We start from the raw sequence: 21,852 nt of genomic DNA, 5'->3' as shown, positions 1-21,852 counted from the left end.
ACCAAAGATCTTCTGGCCCCATAAAGGACCCCAAAAAACCATATCAGCACCATTTAGAGGTCATATGAGGAGCCTTTTATCATTATCTTGCATACACCTCACTTAGTTGAAAAGAAAAAGATATCATACGTTAGATGAAAATATTCTGAAAATCTACACTTGTTTTAAACTTAGTTAGGCAAACTTTGCAGAAGTGACTGAGCGTTTTCTACATCAGCGAAGAGATAGAACTGGCCTGTAGCAAGAACTTTAAGTTTTGATTGTTGTGCAATCGACGCGTGTGCCCCCAATCTTCCTGACAAAGTTTCTTCGCCTCTGAGCTGCTACTGCTGCCGTATCCGAAAAAGTTTTTAAAATGGAGCCACTGTTTGAGTCGAAAGACTGTTTTTCTAGCTTTAGACAAATGCTCTCCCTAACTGGGAAATCAGCAAAATTGACTAATATTGTGCGAGGGTATATAGCATTTGTGGGACATTGGGCTGCTACCCTCTGAGCTCTTGCAATAGTTAGGTCTCCTGTTTACTCTGGGATAGCCTTCTCCAGTGGGAAGTCGACCCAGTCACGTATATGAGGACCTCCACTGCCTTAGGAACACCTATTATACGAAGGTAAGAACGTCTATGATAATTTTCTATATCCTGTAGTTTACTTACAAGAGCTTCTTTGTTTTACCCAAATTACTTAACTTCCTGTTCCACAGACCAAAGCTTATCCTACAAACTGAGACTCAGCCCTCGCCTCAGACATTCGTTCGGGCAGTTTGGTCATTATCTCCTCGATCTGCGTCAGTCTGACATGTATGCAATTTCCTGAGACTGTGTTTCCACAGTTCTTTTATTTCGGCAAGCATAATTTCAAACATACTTTTAATGGACTGACTGGATTCCAGGTCTTGTGGAAATCTACCCTGCTTCCATTCCCTATTATTGCTAGGAGGTGTCTGCCCGCGCTGTGGCGGACTTGTCTTGGCAAACAGGCTGTTGATTCCTGGCCTCATCTGTTAAAGATATTTTTGAAACCTCGATCTGGGCAGCCGTTGATATAGAAGATTTCTGTTGTTTTGAAAAGAGAGGGTACTGTTTGCATGCATTGGGGCTAGCAATAGGATTGGTGCCTGAGACCGCAAGATTTCACCCCGACCTGCTAGTATTTCTTTCCATTCCTTACAGGAAGGGGGAATAAGACATTTGTAGCACAGAGATTTCTTCACCGCTTTCCATCTCATCCCCTATCTCTCTTTTGGTGTGGTTGTCGGATCCCTCTGTTTTCCCTGTCTCCATCCTCTGCTTTACAGGTGGTTTTTCCTTCGTGCCCTTTCGACTCAATTTCTTTGCAAGGGTGGATTGGCTAAAGGAGGCTTGGCTGGAACTTGTAGGTTTGAGTTTAAATGCTTGCATGCTGCGACCTTTTTCCTTGAACAAGAAATGTATTTATTAATTTTCCCTTCTCCTTTCCTTCTACTTCCTTCCTTTACTTTTCTCTGTCAGGTCTGCTCCTACAGGTAGCTTCTGTAACTAGAATTGCTAATATAAGCTGAAGCTAGTGCTTACTGCAGCTTTTACAATAGTTTAAAACTGTACAATGTTACGATAAAGGCGTGTTTACTTTTTCTGGCTTCCTCTTGATGCTCTTGCCTGACCCTTTTAATGTGTTGCCATATGTTGCCATAAAAGTTCACTTCATTTTCAAGAACCAGCAGCCTTGGAACCTTGGTGAATAGCCTTAATAACTTTAGCAACAAATATGAGCAACAGATATGTGCAGTCAGTTAAACAAAAAACAGCAACCTTTCAAAGTTTAGGACCTTGAAACCGAAGTGTAAACATCAACAAGCATTTGCAATGCAATAGGTCTCGCATTTGCAAGAGTTAGAGCTATTGGTATTGTAAATGACAATGCCATTTATAAATGTGTTTTGTTTTAGAGTGGAGTGGATATATTTTGCTTGGAGTGGAATTATGTGATATGAATTAGAATTGTTAGTTGTGGAATTGTGTGGGGTGGATTTGTGTGGTGTATAGTGTATTTTTGTAGTGGAATTATGTGACATGGTGAACAGATGTAGGTGAGAGCTTCGCGGAATATATAGAAAGAAGCTAGAGAGGGATAGGTAGTTTGTGCATGAAGTGGTGAATGTGCTCTAGATAGAGGAGCAGAAAGGGTGTGTGAGAAAGCGAAAGAAGAGAGAGTAGGCCATAGACGCATAAAAAGTGTATGCAGAAGAGGCGCTAAGAAGCGGAGGAGAGTGTGAGTTTGAGGGACGGAAATGTTCAAAAGGCATGGGAAAGAAATTGTGTTTGAAGATCTGAAGTGAACTAAAAGGAGAGTAGCTAGAAGAGTGCGTGAGAGAACAAGAGAGGTGTGAGAGAGGGACGATATGAAGGGGCACCCAGAGAGTGGGGGGTGGCGAGAGGTGGAGTTTTGCTCAGTGCAAGGTGGTACAGAAAGGTAGCATGTGTAAGCGGCTAGTATAGAGAGAATATAGGGAGTGTGAGGGAGGGATGATCGGGATAGTGGAATTGTGAGGTAATAGGGGGTAGTGTCAGTGTGATGAGAGGGTCAGTGGCACGCTTGACACAAAAATGTATATGTGTTCTCCTGATGACATTTGTGCATGGTGTGTAGTTAGTCTATGCAGAGCAGACTTAAAATCGTAATTTGAAAGCAAAATACTTTGAAACAGAACCCAGTCATATAAGCAGAGTGGACTTTTTATAAGTAGACATTTGGTGTCACGATAATATAAATGAACAGATTATTTGAGACTTTATGCAAGAAAGAAATGGCAAGCGTATTAAAAAAATTAAAGGTACCTCAACCACGACAGGTTAGGATGAATCAGTACAGAGTAAGTTGTGCATTTGGGTGAGAGGGAGGGCAGGGGTGAACTTGTGCATGGAGGAAAGAACAAGAAGAATAATGTAGGATTTATTTTCGGACAAATGTGTCTTATTGGTGGATCTATCAGAGAGCATCTCTTCCAATTGTGCAAGCAAATGCACGCAGCCAAGGTAAACATTCACATTGGCCACCGGGCTCAGCTATAATCCCATAATCCAAATGTGAAAAACTAACTATGTTATATTAAAGTTAAAGGTCAGTATGAAGGCCAGCATTAGCCACCCTTTAAAAGTAGCTGACTTACTTATGAAAGGCACATGATATGCAGTAAATGCGCCAAAACAGTTACGATATGGAAACAGAAAACACCATCTCAACCAAACGGCGAGGAATGTAACCCCCGTAGTTCCTAAAAAACATGAAAGCAAAAAACTAAATAAAGTGACATTTGCAGGAATCTAACAAACACTCTACCACATTTGAATTTATACATGCGCTTTTTACCTGAGAACCCAAATTAGTGGTCACAAACGGTGAGAGTATCCTGGTCAAGGCCGAGCGCTAAATTAGCGCGCGCCGCCATTATGGCGGTCGGACCGGTCCCCGGGGGAAAGGAGGAGGTGGGAGCACTCCCACCTCCCATTATGCGTCCAATAGGGGCGTGTCAGCGGGGCGTGAACCGGAAGCTCTTTAGTGCTTCCGGTTCACACGGGCATCCAGCATGGGGGCCCGGCCGGTTTAGACCGGCCTAGCCCGTGCCCCTCCCTTTAAAAGGGGGTGTGGGGAGCAGAACAGTCTCTTGTTCTGCTCTCCCCACGGGCCCAGCACCCAGGCCGCCAGTGGCCCGTAATGTATTTTCTTTATTTTGTTTCCCGCTGCAGGTTACGGAAGATCGAGGACCAAGGAGGCGACCTGCGGTTCGTTGCCTTTGTCGGGGGCTAATCGGCAGAGTGGAGCGGGCCGGCTGGGAGCAGAGCGGGAGCAGCGGGGGTGTCTACTGCGGGGCGGCTGGAGACTTGTTACGCTGCAGGTTACGGAAGACCGAGGAGGCGACCTACGGTTCTTTGCCCTTGTTGGTAGAGTGGAGTGGGCCGGCTGTGAGCAGCGCGGGAGCAGCGGAGGAGTCTACAGCGAGGCAGCTAAAAAACCTGCAAGCACAGAGGGAAAACGCAAGATCGGCGTAAGGACAGTAGGCTGCTGTGGCTGATCAGCTGTGTGTGAGGTAATCGGTGCGGGTTCAAGTCTCAGTTGCGCAACACGTAGTGTCGCATTCAGGTCTGTCGGTCGGTTTCTCTGTATCTTGCAGGCCATTGTCTACAAAGGACAGAAGAGCCGGTGTTCTCTTTAGATACCTGTGATTCTGGGCAAATCACTTAATCTCTCTAGGTAATAAGTTGCCATAAATAAAGCTGCTGCAAAACGGAAGAAATTCAAAAAGCAGCACAACTTATAGAAAATGTGCTGCTCAGGTAAAGCGCTCCAATACCTTCAGGTCGAGTTTCGCGCTATGTAAATATACCCGCTCTCTAGCTAGGGACGCGCGTAAATGCTGATTCACTGAAGCCTGGAAGGCCGTGCTCCGCACAATGCTCGTTTTCAGCCTTGCCCATGTAGGAGATCCTTGGAATTGCCGAGTGCATGCTAGCCTTTTAATCTCCGCCTAGCAGAATTACCCGCGGGTGCAAACATCGTATTTTTTGCTGCAAACTGAGAAAATGCCTTGAAATCAGCTTGTGGCATACTCGCCCCTGCAGACCCAGGCGTGGGCCTTTCTGCCTTAGGGAACCTGTCACGTTTTCAATAATGCATACGCGTCGAGCCAGTTTTAGAGATGCCAGAGTCCCTGTCAGCATGTCAATTGTTTAAGTATTATGTAACTTTGTTAAACCATAGAGCAGCTGATAACATCTCACTGAAAGACCAGAACGCCCAGTAGAGTTCCGTGAAATTGCGTCAGACCTTCCAGAGCCTTCCATTGTATGTTAAATAACGCAGGAGTCTTTGATGATCCCCTGTCCCTGGGCCCTTTGTTTTACGGCTTATTTTCTGACCACTGTATACGGGCGCTATAGACAGGAAAAACCTGTATCATGTTGCAGCTCACAAGGAGCGGCTGGGATGTATAGATGTGGACAGACAGTCGGTGGCATGCAAGACACTTCATGCTTTATACCCACAGTGCTTGATTTGAAATATATGCTTGTTAAAGTAAGCAGGCAGAAGAAAGAACAGAGGGGGCAGGGGGCAAGATAAGGAGAGAATGACACAGAGCAAATAGTCCCTCATGTGCAGCAATGTAAGGTGATATCAGTAATGGTAGACTGCAAGGTAAGCAATAAGAGGGTGAGACCGAAATGCTTTTTTGTTGGGACAGGCACAAGAATAGGAATGGAGGATGTGGCATTATCACCAGAGGAAATACACCCAGAGAATATTACAGTAGGCAATAAAATATTCGCCAGTGGAACACATCAATTTATGCTTTCCAGTAGCTAAGATCCTTTCATTTTATTTTTACCCTAATTGTAAAAAGGGCAGTCTGGCAAAAAATGTAATTATGAAGTAAACAAGAAGCGCTATGAACCCAGCAACAAAAATATTTCAGTCTCAATGCATTTTCAGTGTTTAGTACTATCATTTGCGATGGCTGGGTTTCCTAGAAGGAGAGTTACCTTCTTTGAATATGATTATGTACTAGTATAAAAGATGGCATGCTAGAACTAGCTTGATATCAAAAGCTATTTTAGCTGTGGACACTAAATGGCATGCGGGCCTTTGCGGCAAGCCAGTGCTGTGGGCCAGCACTGCCGCCAGTATTGTGGTATTTTTTGCACGTGCTGTGTGCTCATGTAGGCCATAGGGCAGCCATTTGTCGGGTGCAACAGCAGTTTTTTGGAGATCACTTCAATGGCTGCTTAGAAACTTCACAGAAAGTTTAATTTGAAGGGGGTTCACTTTTGTTTTAATAGCCTGCCTCTGTAATTATTGACAAGCTGTAGGTATGCCCAATATGGGTTGTCATCAGGCAGCCATTTGTCGGGGGTAACATTAGTGTTGAGATCACTTCAATAGCGGCTTAGAAACTGCACAGAAGGTTTAATGGCAAAGGGGTCCACTTTTTTAGTAGCCTGCCTCTGTACTTACTGACGCGCTGTAGATATGCCCATAGTAGGTTACCATTGGGCAGCCATTTGTCGAGTGTAACATCGGTGTTGAGATCACTGCAATAGCTGCTTAGAAACTTCACAGAAAGTTTAATCAAAAAAGGGATTTCACGTGTTTTAGAGCCTGCCTCTGGGTAATTACTGACGCGCTATATGTATACGTGGGCCGAAGAAAGATTGGTTCCTGTGGTCAGGGGGTGTCTATACCTTTACCTCATACAAGTCAGGCGGATGTGTTTCTAATGCAGACTAATGGTACGGGAAGTTGGGTCTGCTTTCTCTCACCCCGATATCCGTGAATAACTGCGGAGCTGATGGTTTAAAGGGCTGTGTTCCTTTTATCTCCTGTGGGTGCCTGGCGAGAGCCCAGTGGGAACATGCTGCAGAGGAATATGGTTGTTCTTGCAAGAAAATTTATAAAAAGTTTCTTTTAGATCAAAATCGGTACGTGATATAAAAGAAACAGGAAGGGTCTCAGTGGGTAATTTTGGCAGCACTATTAATGATCTGCAGCTGTCTTCAATATGGAGTGGGGCCTGGAGGCTTAAGGGGCTAATGTGTCCACTCTAGGGGCCTGGGTTTGACCTCATGGTCCCAGGTTCAAATCTCGGCGGGTTCATTCAGCCTCTATCCTTCTGAGTTTATAAACTGAATACCATTGAGTTGGTTAACAATAAACATCTGTGATTCAGCGCCAAGTTGCCCTCTGGTGAACGTGAGCTCTGCAAAACTGTACGGGAAGCAACTGAATTTAACAGATAATACGGTGCGTAGAAGGTACTTCTCTACACCACAGTACCTCGCTATCTGTATTTTCAATGTAAAGCGACATCATGGGCAGAGGCAAGAGGCCTTTAGATTCAGGGGCACTACTGAGCAATGCCGGTGGGGCATATGCCCTCTATCTGATGACAGGGATTGGTTTACCACGGGTGGCATATGGGATCTACTGGCAAAACCCTTAGAAAAGTGCAGAGTGTGTGCCAGACACTCTCATGAGAAGTCATGTGCAATGTTCCCTATGTAGGCTATGCTAAGCGGTCATAATTGAAAGTCTGATTTCAGTGGTTCCTCAGGTAAATGCAACTGGGGCTATACTAGGCACTCTTAATTGGTAATATGTTTTTCCAATGTTCCTCATTTGATGCAGTTGGCGGTATGCTTGGCGCTTTCATTTAAAAATCACATGCAATGTTTCCTATGTAAGCTATGCTAAGCGGTCAGAATTGAAAGTCCGATTTCAATATTTCTCAAGTGAAAGCAACTGGTGCTATACTAGGCGCACTTAATTGTAATATGATTTTCAAAGTGCCTCACGTGATGCAATTGGCGCTATGCAGGCTATGCTACGCAGTCAGAATTGAAAGTCCGATTTCAATATTCCTCAAGTAAAAGCAACTGGTGCTATACTAGGTGCTCTTGATTGTAATATGATTTTCAAAGTGCCTCACGTGATGCAATTGGCGCTATGCAGGCTATGCTAAGCGGTCAGAATTGAAAGTCAGATTTCAATGTTCTTCAGGTAAATACAACCGGTGCTATGCTAGGCGCTCTTAATTAGTAATATGATTTCCAATCTTCCTTCCCTCAATGCAAATGGCACGATGCTAGGCGCTCCCGTTGAAAGTCACATGCAATGTTCCTTATGTAATAGAACTGAGGCTATGCTAAGCGGGCAGAATTAAAAGTCTGATGCCAATGTAAAGTTGTAAAAGCCCTGCTTCAGGTCAGCCAGCAAGGTGTATATATACGGTATATTACCCGGTATTCTTGTAGTTCCACAAGTAAAGCCTTGCGAATGTGAACATATCCCTGCTTTTTAAAGCATGGAGACGGCTTGGTTAGCTCGCCCTGATAACAAAATGATAGAAGCATGACTGCTTACTATGGGCATTACATCAAGGCATTTCAAACCTGGGTGACGTCACGTCAATATTCTACAAGTCTATTTTATGTCAGTCTCGAGAGGCGCCTGCCTCTGTGTGGTCATTTACATACATTATCAGTGCTTATGATGTCACTACATCCCAGACCTCATGGTTACACCTTCGAGAGTCCCATAAGCAAGCGGGTGCTGTTACAAATATGAATATGAATCAGGAGTCTGTTGTCAAATAACATCTATGCACCCATCACAGGTACACGTATGCATTGGAAGCTGGTATGTCACCCTATAGCTCTGCACCTGTGTGCTGGTACACGTACGCAAGACAGGCCTGTGATTTGTCACACAGTACCTATGCACCCTTTGTACGCCTATACTTATGATGAGTTATGTATGGTATCAATAAAAACTCTGCACCCTTGTGCCTGAATGCAGAGGCATTGGGATGGCCATGTCACACGGTACCTATGCACCCTTTGTTCTTGTGCAATCAAGATTTACATGCCTGGGATTTCGTCACCCCCCCCTTTTTGTGCTTGTACACTTATACTATTAATGTATTGTGTCACACAGTAACTCAGCGCCCTAGTGCCCGAACACTTATGCAACGGATGTCCATGCTTGTATCACGGTACCTATGCTTGGGCACATTCCGGCATTAGATGCCCAGGTCGTATCATACAATACCTACGCACCCTGTGTTTTTCTACGCTTTTCACACTAGATACTATGGGGTAGCCAATAGGCCTGGCATGCAAAACGCATCTTTTACCCAAAGGCGAGGAGCACTAATCATCAGTGTTTTATGTATGGTGGATCCATGAGGGTGACACCTGTGAGGTGACCCACACCGCAATGACAGCGAGCTGTCAGGGCCACTTCTGCTACGTGGCGATGGGTCACGCCTCACCATCTTCCAGTTCAAGAGTCATGAGTTTCACCATCCACGACGCCGGGTTGGTTTCGGCTGATTTGCTGTAGCCCATCGGTTCTGTTCATATGAATTGCAATTTTTATCCTGTGACTCAGGGAGAAGTTTGCATCAGTGCACTGTTACATAGTATCATGCACAGTAGTGTAAGTTTTTAGCCTGGCAGTAGGGCAATACACGGACGGATGTTCTATTTTTATGTTTGCATACAGTTTCACGAGGTCATGTGGCGTAAGTTGGGAACAAGAATAGAGTTAGCCCATTGGTTCTATTTCACGTGAATGGCAAGCTTCTTTACCCTGTGACTCGGGGAGAAGTTTGCTTCAGTGCACTGGTACATAGTATCATGCACAGTAGTGTACGTTTTTAGCCTGTCAGTAGGGCAGTACACTGACGGATGCGCTATTTTTATGTTTGCTTGCAGTTTCCCGAGGCCATGGTGCGTAATGTTGGAACGAGAGTATAGTTACAGGGGCATGCACCTAGGGGGTAACGACCCGGCTCGCCTGGGACGAAGGGTTGTAGTTGAGTCTCGGGGCAGGCGAGTTACAGGGCATGTCCGTCCTAGTGGGCTGAGGGGGAGGACAGATAGTCGGCCAACTATGCTGTCCTGTGGCGGTAAGGTCATGATTGGTAAGCATAGTCTTCGGTCCTTAGCGGTCAGAACCATGTAACTCCAGGGGCAGTGACAGCCGGTAGGTAGGCTGTCGGGATGCGGGGGCCGGGGGAGTCATTCTTTCCAGTGGGCCTGTGGCCACCCCGCACACGCATGTGCATCAGGGCGCAAGTATGCAGAATTTCTGTAGCTCTCGTTATGGAGTTTAAGGCACAGGGCGCAGGGGGGCCCGGGGGAAAGTATCCGTCCGATAAGCTGTACCCCCTACGCAAGCCAACTCCATGGCGAAGTAATTTCGCGTAGTTTGCTAGTTTGCTAGTTTGCTGGGATCTGGAGGCTGCCAGTCATTGACCGTGCCGTAGGCTCTAGAGGGGACACGCAGAAAGTGAATATATGCATTGTTAGATTTACGGTAGGAGTGTCGTGTGTATTAGAAGTTAAGGAGAGCCATGTGACATCATCTGTCTAACAATGTATTTGGCCTTTCTGCGTAATTGTACATAATGTTAATAAATAATGTTTTTTAATTTTGCAATAAATACGGCCGGGGGGTTACACCCCCTAATCCAAAAAATCCAAACATTGGTGTGGTCTCAATAGTTGCCTTGTAGGAGGGAGGGAGACCTCATCTGGACAAGGGCTGTTGGCAAGTCCACCCTTCCAAACAGCATCTAAAAACCACAGGCCTATTTAAGGAACCAGTTAAGGGATTTGGTCGAGCTAATCAACCAATCGCAGCAAGTATGGTGTGGAATTATGGGAATTGTAGTGCCTCCATACTTTATAAACATGACTGAAATCCTGGGACTAATCAACCAATCGCAGCAACCATGGAAAGGAATTCTAGGGTATGTAATTCCTCAATACTTCATATACGTAATTCAGACCAAAAAAACAAATACATTGTGTGAAATACATGCACCGCCTCTGTAATGGTAATCAATTTGCTTACGTACCGTTAAGAAAAGCCCTGAAACATGCTTATTGTAGGCATCGTAAACTGCTTTTCAAGGCTAACGGGGAAAACTCATATCCCATGCACCGAGGTAGGAGCATGTAACATACAGAAATCATTCTGAAGCATGTTATGCTCATATAGACAGAAGAAATCAAGTTACGGGCAAGCATACCCAACCGTGTCAGCTTTAAAAAAAATTAGAGCTGTGGCACGGGAACCTCCGGCAAGGAAAAGGAAAACACAAAAATTGGGCTCATTAAGAGTAAAGACCTGGCCTTCCCTCAAGCTGAACAAGAGCTATTGGCAGTGTAAATATAAAAGTGGGCACCGAGCTAAGCATAAAGCGCTGCGCCCGTGTATGTCAAAGCTATGTGCAGCGGCCCATGAAGCATCAGCTGTGGTTAATTATTACCATGAAATAAAATAAGTAGTCCCCAATGGAACTGATAAAAACGGGAAGCGTAAGTAAACTGTACTTAGTCGGTGCTGCCTAGGCAGAAAACAGATATGCTGTATGGGACCACAAACCAATAAGGAGCCAGGACAGAAGAACAACGCAGGAGTGAACCAATCCCAAGCAGCAGGCGGGATTACACTCCATACAGTGAATACCTCAGGTCTTCCAGATAGCGCATGAGCGCTGCCTAGGCTCGACCTAAAAATGCGAGCTTCACAGAAGGTTTTTGGTCAGCAGGCACAATCTCTGCCCAACAAAGCGTCAATTTGGTGAGACCTGACCCACCCCGGCTCTCTTTGGTGGTGCGTTCTCACGTGAAATTGCTCTGGAGGCTCTAGGCACTGCACTGTCAACAGCTCGTCTCTTTTGGCTCCTCTTTGACAGCAGCCACTGCATGTTGTCAGACCCAGAACGAGTTTGACTAGGCCAGTCCCAGGGGTCTTGCTGGGGTCTTGCTGGGTTCTTGCTGTTTTCGCTGACCACAGCTCACTGAACCCTCAGCTTGCGCAGGCTACTTTTGCTGTCCCACCATTCCACAATCGGTCCTCGGCCTCACGCCATCAATTCTGGGTGTGGTTGAGTGAGCGCACTAGCAATGACGTGTGCGAGAAACGTCCACTGGCATGTCCGACAAGTAGGAGGGTAATATTTCAGAAATAATGTGATTCATTTCACATAATAAATCATATATTATCCCCAATCCTGTTCCCAAAATTCACATAAATCATTTGCCCCTTTTAAAAAAGCTTCTTAACAAATATGCTATAAGACTATTTTGGAATAGTATGCAAGGAGTTTCAGCAAGCAGTTTCATGCAATAAAACCAAACTTCATGTGGATTGCCTGAACAATGAATGAAAGAGGGAGGCCTAATAAACTTACTCAAAAGTGCACTTTCAATGGGCAGCCAATCTAGCCGCTTCTCTAATGCTACTATTTTTGACTCATGCAGTACTAGGGATAACAGCTTGCTCTGAATGACCTTTAGAAAGGGTTAAAAACAAAAGAGCCGTGAAAACAATGAAATCTACGTATTCCAAAAGCCCCGCTCTTTACAAAATCTAGAGTTCGGCCACAATATTTGGTAGTAGAAATATAGCCATAGATACTTTAGATGGTTACCAAGTCAATGCATAACATGGCAAGATGACATGCTGAGGTTTTCTTTGCAAGTTTATATACCATATCAACTGACTTGGTGCAATTACATTTCACGAGAGAAGGAATAATATTTTTGCAATTCCTGTAATAAATAAGTATGGACTAAATAATATTCGGGCAACGGAATTCACAAACTAAGAAGCTGGGATCAATTATGCTATCTGTCATAGATATAGATGTAAATTCGGGGTGAGAAAGATTTTTCTTTTGGAGTACCCAATTTCTGAATATCTCTTTTAATTAATATCAGAGTATATGCCACTTTCTCCAAATGTGAGCAAGCATAAACATCTTTCTATACTGTCTAGATGACCAGCTCCACAAAACCTGTCTAGGAGGTGTGCATCATATATAAATGTTCTTGTTCTTTCATTCGTTCATTCATTCATTCATTTTGAATAGTAAGTAGTAGAAAGAATGCTCAGTACTTTTGTTCACCATTTTAAATGTAAGGTTTTGTAAAGTATGGACCGCAATATCATAAAATCATGACACTGTATGTGTTAAAATATAAAAAAAATATTTTTGCCACTTGTTTTTCAACATTTTTTTATTTTTCTCAAGAGGCAAATATACTGTAGGGAAATGACCAACAGCAACTCTCCAAGGTTTGTTCTTGCTGAATATTTTAAGGGCTTGCAGAAGATGGATTATAAATATGCCAAATGTATTCATCAATCAGTTTGTTTCCTGAGTAGAAACAGCTGGTGTAGCTTAGGCTTAGGCTTTTTTGTTTAGTTAACGATTTTGATGCAGCACTTTGTGATGCACTCATTTTTGTGTAAGCTCACTTGGATAGATCTTTAGATGCAAGTCAGGCTGATGCAATAACCAATACATTTCAATAATGTGAAGCACATTAGGCCTAACAAAGATGGTAGAGAGCATTGCATTTGCAACCAAGAAGGTTTATCAAATGATTAGCAAGATTATAAATTCAAATCATCAAATTAAATGCAATTCAATGGCCAGTACATTAATGCATTAGTCAATATATTTCAAAGTAGTTCAAAATCACAAATACAAACACAACCTGTTATAAAGTTGTCTCAAACAACTCAAAGCAGACTTAATTGACCAGGAAGAAAAACCCTACTTGGGTAAGTGATAAAAGTTAGAAAAATTGGGGAGAAATCAAGATAAAGGTGACAGCATTGACAGCCTCAGAAAGGCAGTAAGTATGAATCAAGCAGACCTTGTTCAAAAAGTGGAAAAGACATCTTTCTACCAAGTTAGCATTGCATTAGTTTAAATCATTCTTTTTCTACATTTTGCTAGACTAACACAGTTCTCATGAAGGGGGGCAATCAGGTTAAGGCACATATTGATAAGACAAATTCAAGGCCTCATTTACAATATTTTGATGCACAGCAGCACAGCAATCCTTCCTGCTGTGCTGCTGTGTGTCAAACTAAAACTGCAGAAATGCACCGTATTTGTAAGATTTCTGCACTTCTCCCCTGCCACGGCGCACAAACAGCAGCGATGCGCCAACTCACACAACCTTGTGCCATGGTGCAAGGGTGTCTGAGTTTCAGGGATGATTGCTGTTGTGCAGGAAGGGACACCTACCTGCACAAAAACTATCTTTAATGGTGTTTTGCTCCTTCTATGTGTGCTGCCCAATGCAGCACACACAGAAAGAGCAAAAAAACGAGGAGAAATAAAAGTATTTCTTCTCATTGCAGCACTCCGACATCTCCTCTGGGGAGACGTAGGATTCTGACACATTCCCAGGTTTATGACACTGTTGTAATGTCTAATTCCCTGCATATCCCTTCACCTTGTCCTCACACCTTCCCCTCCCTTTCAACCAGCTATGGTTCATTCCATTCTCCGGTCACAAGCTGTTCCCGCTGTCACCAACATTCCACTTGTCAGTTGGCGACAATTTGCCCTGCTGAAAGCTGTGGTGGTGGTTTGGAGGCTGTGAGACAAATAAAAGAAGTTTACTGACAGAACTTCTGTCATCTCATCTTAACATTGGCGACGATTTTCTGCTGGTCGAGGACAGCGCAGCAAGCTTCCTCCCCTATCTTGCCTCTATCGCAGCTGGGTGAATTCTCCTCACTCACCGGTCCAGTCTGTATTGTGTGGAGCCACAATGAGGTTCATTAGCGCCATCTACAATCTGTGGTGAAGAAATCACAGTTCTACGGTAATGAGCGGAGTGCTGGGTAAGGTCAGGTCAATCGTCTGTTGCCTGCCCAGCTGTCTTCCGGGACTGTGTACTGTGTCCTGCATCGTTATGAGTTGCATGCCCAGCCATCTTCTGGGACTGCGTACTGTGTCCTGCATCCTTATTATTATACCAAGTTCATTGGAGCCTCTAGAAGGAGCGCCTACATTAATATTTGGCTCGTTCCGCTGACGTGCACGGCTTGGTGATCTCCATACCGGCAATTGACGAAGGGATTTCGTTACAATTAATGGTCTCATTTAACTTTAATTTACGCAGAAGCCTTTCACGCTGATGGGCACCGCAGAAGTGAATTGAGAAAGTACTTACTGTTGCATTGTTTAGCTCAGTGGCAGCTAATCTGGTTGATGTATTTGCCTCACTTCAGGGACCTGATAGAATTATGAATCTGGGGGGAAGTGATTTTTTTTGTTTCAATTTTTGCATCTTCCCTGTGTTCATTGTGAGGCATTTATTGTAAAAGATTTGTGGAATTGTTACTGTGCTTTTGTACGCTGTTGGGCATATCTATAGGTACTAGATACCCCTCCTGGACAGCACGATCATACTTGTGTCTACAATATCTGAACGTTTGTACCAAATTCTTGATATCTGCACATCTATATCTGGTCTTTCCACGATGGCTACATCCAACACTGAGAAAACAACACATTCTGTTACACAATATTGGCATCCAAGGCAGGAAAGTCTACGAGAATCTAGCGAAATCTGACAGCGGTTCAGAGAGGGAAGACTCATGATGTCTACTCTGCGACTTTACAGAAGCTGGGAAGACACTTAGGGCAAGAAGTGAATGTGGTTTTAGAGAGACATAAATTATTTTGTAGGGTGCGCCAACACACACACCCATGTGCCATGGTGCAAAGTTGCCTGAGCTGCAGGGATGATTTTTGATGTGCAGGAACGGACACCTTACTGCACAAAAACAATATTTAACGGCGTTTTGCTCCTTCTTTGTGTGCATTTCCAGGTTAACGACACTTTGTAAATCTGACAATGTGTCAGGTTTCTTGGATGTTGCATGGGAACACCCATAGCAATATCCATGGAATGCCCCTTTTACACAGAGTAATGTGTGAAAGGGGCCCCTATTCACAAGATCATTGAGTCATGCAGGGTGAATTTATGTGGCCTTGTCAAAATGGACAGTCACACTGCGCCATTGGTGCGTCTAAAAGAGTGACGCACTGGTGGCGCAATGGCTTGTAAATGAGACCCTTAATATTTGGAAAATGGCACATGTTAATTATGGTGAATAGCTACTTTAAGTTTTTTGCAACTTCACAGTGTACCAAAATCTGATGCACTTGTCTAGGTGGTAAATGGTAGAAAGAGATCAGTAATCTTGTTCATGTTTTACTGTAAAATGTTTCTAGAATATGGGTGGTGGCAAGTTAAAAACAGAACACTGGCAAACGTCTACATTTTCTAATCCAGTTTTGCAACATTTTTCATCATGAGCTAAACATTCTGTACGAGAAAAACCAACAGCAACTGTTTTGACATTCATTCTTGCTGAATATTTTTTTCAAACTTCTCTAAAATGTCATAGAAAAATTCCAGGTAGCAGCTATTTTTTACTATTAGACACTTTCATAGTTTACCAATATTTTTTAGCTTCATAGCCTTAAGCCAATGGTCTGATGAATGTAAAGGTTAAACAGGTGGGGGGATAAGAAAGATCCCCGGGGAAAACCACAATCTAATTGAACCTATGGGGAAAAGAGACGTATTGAGTCCACTCTTTAAGAAATAGGGCCAGTTTCTCAAGAGCAGTGTCCATAGTCCTGCAGTCCTGACACGGTCAATCAATAAAATGTAGTTGACTGTGTCAAAGGCCACTGATAAATCTAGTAGGACCAGTGCCTGGATGGTCCCGTTATCCACCTCCTTTCTCATATCATCCATAACAGCGAGGATGACTATGTTATTAGCATGAGCAGGATGAAAACCAGCCTGATAGGGATTTTAAAAGCCTGACTCCTCCAAAAAAGAGCAAAGATGTTTAGCTAAATGAGACTAGTCATTTAGCTAAGTAGACGAACAAAGAGATGGGTCATAATTCTTAAGTATGGCGGGTTCATTCCTCTTTTTTTAAGAGTGGGAGCACTTCAGTCTCCTAGAAGGATCTGGGAACCTTGCCCTGGGAAAGAGATAAATTGACTTTTGGGCATAAGCCTCAGTATATGGTACCAGTGGTACCCAGGATATGGGTGTTAAAGTGGCACCAGTGCCCGAAGCACTGTTTATGCCACCCTGCCTGGCCCATGTAAACCACTGACAGCAGGCCTGCCATTGTAGACTGCAGGAGCAGTGCACATTACTTGAACTTGACTTTGCCCTCACCATGTATGGCAAAGTCAATGCACTACTTTTAATGTAAGCCAGTCACCCATAAGGAAGGCTTTCTGAGCCCAGGAGGCAGGGTACATTATATATAAGGTGTTGACATGTAAGTGCAAGCTTATATGTCCCTATAGTGGCCTATACCATTAAAGGCTAGTATAAGTAATAGGAGGTCCATAGGATAACATGGGCTGGCACTCGGGCGAACTTGAGGTTGTCAGCTCCATTGTGGTACCGTAGAAATATGTCATCTTTGGTATCAAGCAATGTGCCTCCTCACCCCTGACACAAACCTTTTTTGGAGGACCATTTAATATGATTTCCTCAGCCTTTCTAATGCATCAGGTTGCCAGGACGCAGCTGCTGCAGACCAGATAGGAATCTGAACCCCTGCTAGGAGCTGTGAACTCTCCCAGGAGTTAGAAACAATAGCCTGAATGGGAAGTACGTCACACTTATCACCCTGACAGGATGGCTAGTTAACTGGCAAATAAGGACGGTGAGCTTCAAAGCCTTCATCACGTGTGATATGCAACCAGGCTGCCTCCCAAAGTAGGAAGCAACGTTCCTCGTGCCCCCACACATACTTGCACCCAGGCAGGCAGAAAAATAAGGTATTCCGAAGGTGTATACCCTTCAGAAGACTCGCCACACCTCTAGGGTAGGCTACCTAGTCCGTACAGCTGAGGAAGGCTTGTGTGATTTTTAAAAGAGGTAGAATATAGGATTATGGGTAGAAAGGTGATGCCCATTGGCCACTTGCACACACATCCCTAATGTCCCTAAATCTAGGATTCAAGGGCTACCTCTGACATCAGAACATTAGTTCCAGTCTCACTTGCAGCAAAGGACACAAGAAGAGACCGAGTCTGTGAAAACAGAAGCTGCACAAACCAAAGGTGTGATTCTCTGCACCTGTGGCAACCTTCTTGGAATTGCATGACTGGAATGTCCAGAACCAAAGCTCAGTTCCCCAGAAAAAGGGACCCCTCTGAGAGTCAAAGGCAACTCCAGACTCCCCTGGACTAGTGGCACTAGTCGCCTCCACACACCAGGTGAAAACGTTGCTCTAGAACCAAAGAATTGCTGGCCCTCCAAGGGACCACCCAAAAGTAGATGGCCCAGTGAATTGTGGGGTACATAGTACTGACCTCCAGCGAGTTTCAGGTGGCCATCATTTTAACCAAGACCTTTGGACATCAAAATAACTTTCTGCTAACCTCATGTAACAGCTGTCATCTTCCTTGGGATCTGCACAATGAGATGTTGGTCCTCCTCCAGGCAGTTCCAATTCAGTATGCTATTATAGCACTGAGGCTTAAAGAGACCAGGCAGGGAGAAGGATGTGGGGAGGGAACTGCGGGAGGGGGATATGAAAAGGAAAAGTGAGTCAACAACATAAATAAAAAATAGACGTAATAGCCTTCAAGATTAGTCTCTGTCTCAAATATCACTTTAGCATTTTATAATCTAAAATGATCCTTCCTATGTAAATATGTATAAATGTTTTCTGACAATGCTGCTTGCAGAATTAAAGGAGACTCAATTATCCTCTGCAATGACTCCTTGCAAGTTGTGTAAATAACACTGTGCCCCTAATGAATATTCAAGTGCGCCATTCAAATAGTCCCTAATTGTCGTTCAACACATAGTGAGTCTTGAGCCCGAGTTACATTGGTACTCTTACACCACAAGTCAAGACACTGTGAATGCTATGATGCAACTCGACAAGAACAATAAATGGCATAGCCCTTAACAATAATACAGAAGAATGAAAGCGAGCGTGTTTTCCAAATTTTGGGCTTACTGCTCAGAGCTCAGAGTGTTTTCCAAATTGGGGCTTACTGCTCAGAGCACTCCCTGCTTTGACTATCAAAAGTCTGTGGCGACTGGAGCGCAGCCGAATTATCGTGCGGCAGGCAGAGGAAAAGCGAGGCCTCTTACTGTGATCACGCACTAGCGCGAAGACTGGATCCAGGTGCGAGGGAAGATGTTTGCTGTGCGCCAGAGTGACATCTGGGGCTGGATACAACAGGAATTTATGTCACTCACCAGCGCAATATCAGGGCTACACACAGGAGGTGGACACAAGAGCGTGAAGCTGGCATCTCCCGGGGTCAGCCACCGGAGCTCCTGCTGATATCAAAGAATAATGAGCAGCACCTCAAGGGCAGGGCTGCTTATGTAGGCTAAGAGTGGCCGGAATTCATGTAACTCCACGAAGCAGCAAATAAAATCCGCCGCAGTACGCAGAGTTATGCAAAGCGGGTGGAGTTGCTTGTTGAATACGGCAATGCGGATTTCGTGTTCCGGCAGAAATATCATGTGAACTGTATAAAGCGATCGCGCGTGGGCACTGCCATTTTGTTTCTTACTCTGTTTATAGTGCTGGAGGCTACTTTTTGATCTTTCTTTATTCTTGTCAATCCTTGATTTCTAAAGCTTTTTTTAGATCTTTTTTATTTATTATGTTACTGTGTATTTTGCACTTTTTCCATATTTTTGTGTGTTTTTGGTTGAGTTCTGTACCTAATTATTTATCTCTGATCCTTCCTAATTTTTTTTACTTTCTTCCCTCTTATTCCTGTTTGTTATTCTTTCTAAATTTTCTCTCTTCCGCCCCCCCCAGCATCATGGCAGAGAAGGGTGCCCTAAAAAAGGTGGCAACCAGGGGTGTAGCTTGGGCTTTGTTTTAGGAGGTGGAGGTGTCAGCACTGTTTTTGTCCAGTGCCACCTCCTCTCCACCTTGGCAGCATGTAGCAGGTCTGAGTACTGCCTCCGGGAGCACCAGCAAGGCTTGGCGAGAGTGCGCTGGGCAGTGCATCGCTGGTCTAGCATCCGGTGCACCCATAATCAGCTGACACACCTGTGGTCCGACATCCTGGACCGAGAGCAGGACCTGCTGGACCTGGTAGGCGTTGAGGTGACCGGGCGTGATGAGTAGCTAATTGTTAATATTATTATTACTTGTGTGCTCTATGTTATTGTTTATATTTTTTCACAAATAGCAAGCATGCAGGTAAGGTACGTTTACAAATCTTATAGTATGTGATCATTATTCTATGCAGGTGCTCAGAGCTACCTAATCGTACTTGTTTCTGCTCACTTGGGCTAATTATGTAAAAATTTAAGAGATGCAGACTATAGACTCCTTTTTCCTCTCACTAAGATAGTGGTGGCATTAGTATTAGTAATTTAGCGGTGAGCCCCTTCTCAGTTCTTAGAACCTTTTATGTAGTTTGTACAGTTATAAGCAACCAACCAATTTGGTGTATGCATGCGTCCATCTATGCATTTAAAGACAAAATGCAGACATAGTGAATTGGCTTGTAAAAGGGGGTTGAGAATGATTGCGAATGAGATTGGAACTTAGATGCAAATATCATTCATTGCAATTTATTAGCAAGTCCAAAGTATTTGGAATAGGCAGGCTAGGTAGGTTTAGGAACTGAGAAACAAAAATATATGACAGTCCACGAAAATATTCTACTACTCGTCGATCTGATTATGTCTTACATCAGCATCCAGGGGAAAAGGTCATCTGAGGCGGGTGAGGGAGCTGGGGTTGTTTCCCAGAATGAAGTACGCTCCTCGGCCGATGGCCCCAGTAAGTCCTCCTGTTGTTAATATTATTAATATATATTTCCCTAACTATTACCACTCCTTATTTGGAATTATTTATTTCTACCCACTTCCTAATTTTATTTTTGTTTCCCAAATCCTCTTCGATCTATCTGTTTCTAAATTCTTGTAATCTCTGCATTATCCTATTCACTTATTTTTTATATTCCTAGTGTCTGCATTTTACCTCAAACTGTCACTGTCTGTATTAGTTTGTCTGTAGCTTCCTTTCTTCTGGTTTTCCAGTCAACTTTCCCTCTCTCCTTATATATTTTGTGAATTGCCTAGTGGTGGTCCTGTAAGACCCAGAGAACCCATTGATCATGGTCACATACTACTACTACTAGTTACTACCACACTGCCGTGCAGATTGCATGCCCAAGTAAGGTCTTCTATGCATGTTTGTTGAGATGAGAAGGCTTTCTTTATTTTCTCATTCTCAATCAGTAAAACAAGAGAGTGGCCATGGTCATGTTGGCCACCCCAAAGTTGTGTCTCCTTCTTATCTAGGCCTAGTATTATTAGCATCAGCTGGTGGTGAACTGATTACCGCGCACCATGGCTTGGAGGAAGTATGAGGAGGACGTTCCTATTGCATTTTCCAACCAAGACCTTATGTCCACTTGGCCACTCTTATTTCTTTTTAAAAACTCCGATTCATCAATAGCTCTAGCTATTCCAGTCCTTTACATGTTGTCGTGTTGAGAGGCTGTGCACTGGCCACTGGCGCCTCTTCCCATACCAATACACCAATAGGTTTTGATCAAGGTAGAGCTTTGTTGTGTCATCCAGAGAGGCCTGGACCATTTACTCAATGTTTATTGCTGGTACTCCACCTTGCTTGACCTCTTTTGCCTTCGCCTCTGTACTAGACTTAAGCCCTGCCAGTAGAAACCACTCAGTTTCAGATGTTGGGGCTGATGCTCCTGGTCTTGATGTTGATGATGTTCTTGTTGTTGGTTTTGGCTGCTGTGAGCCAACATCACTGCCCTCAGGCTCTGAACTTGAAGGCTGCCCACAAAACGTGTGTCCTGGAGCAGTGGGCCTATAATTCTCTGCCGTTCTGTCTCTAGCTCACTGCCTTGCTCAGCTATCCATGTTTTGTATTTTCTAATATCCCTGTCTGAAAAAGGAATGGAAGTGGACCATAATGGTTTGTGCCGTGGATGAAAAATTGTGGCACAGATGTAATGCTTGGAGGACACAATGTCTCTTTACACTCTTCAATTAGCAGACAAGGATTAAAATCTTCACCAAGTCATATGCATCTTATTTTCCTCCACACTTGTATACATAGCATACACCTCCTTTAGCTGTTCCTGTAGCATGTGTAACAACGGGGTAGCTTGGCCCATGGTAGTGTCCTCTTTAATGACTTCCTGTGTGAACACCTCAAAAGGAAGCAGCATCTCTGTCAGGCATTTGACTAGGCCCCATTAATCTATCTCAATGATAATGCCTTTTGCAGTTGCATCCCCTCCTTGTATGACATATTCTTTGATAGGTCTGTACTGCTCAAACAGGTGTTCAAGCATGTAATAAATTGAATTCCAACGTGTTCGTACCTCTTGTATGAGTTCTAACTGGCATACTATATTATCACGCTGAATGTCCCTCAGTTGTTTCCTGGGTTAAATGATGGCTGAAATTAGGGCAGATTTTTCTGCAGGTG

The 21,852-nt window shown here is 44.0% G+C and overlaps 1 protein-coding gene across 5 annotated transcripts in view; it reads left to right on the top strand.

Annotated features, from left to right (window-relative positions):
• Nucleotides 1–21,852, top strand: part of LOC146785767 (phospholipid scramblase 1-like) — a 644,815-nt gene that overhangs the window by 15,841 nt on the left and 607,122 nt on the right. The window contains exon 2 of one of the 5 annotated variants that reach the window (XM_085633631.1): nt 3,723–4,021. The exons of 3 other annotated variants lie outside the window; for them this stretch is intronic. The gene's annotated coding sequence lies outside the window, so the exon portion shown is untranslated. Of the gene's footprint in view, nt 1–3,722; nt 4,064–21,852 lie in introns of all 5 variants that reach the window. One more of the 5 variants, XM_085633630.1, reaches the window with a different exon arrangement.

Source organism: Triturus cristatus, chromosome 11, assembly GCF_964204655.1.
Source record: "Triturus cristatus chromosome 11, aTriCri1.1, whole genome shotgun sequence".
Lineage (NCBI taxonomy): Eukaryota > Metazoa > Chordata > Amphibia > Caudata > Salamandridae > Triturus > Triturus cristatus.
Note: the sequence above shows the minus strand (reverse complement) of the source record. Positions and strands in the feature narration are given on the sequence as shown.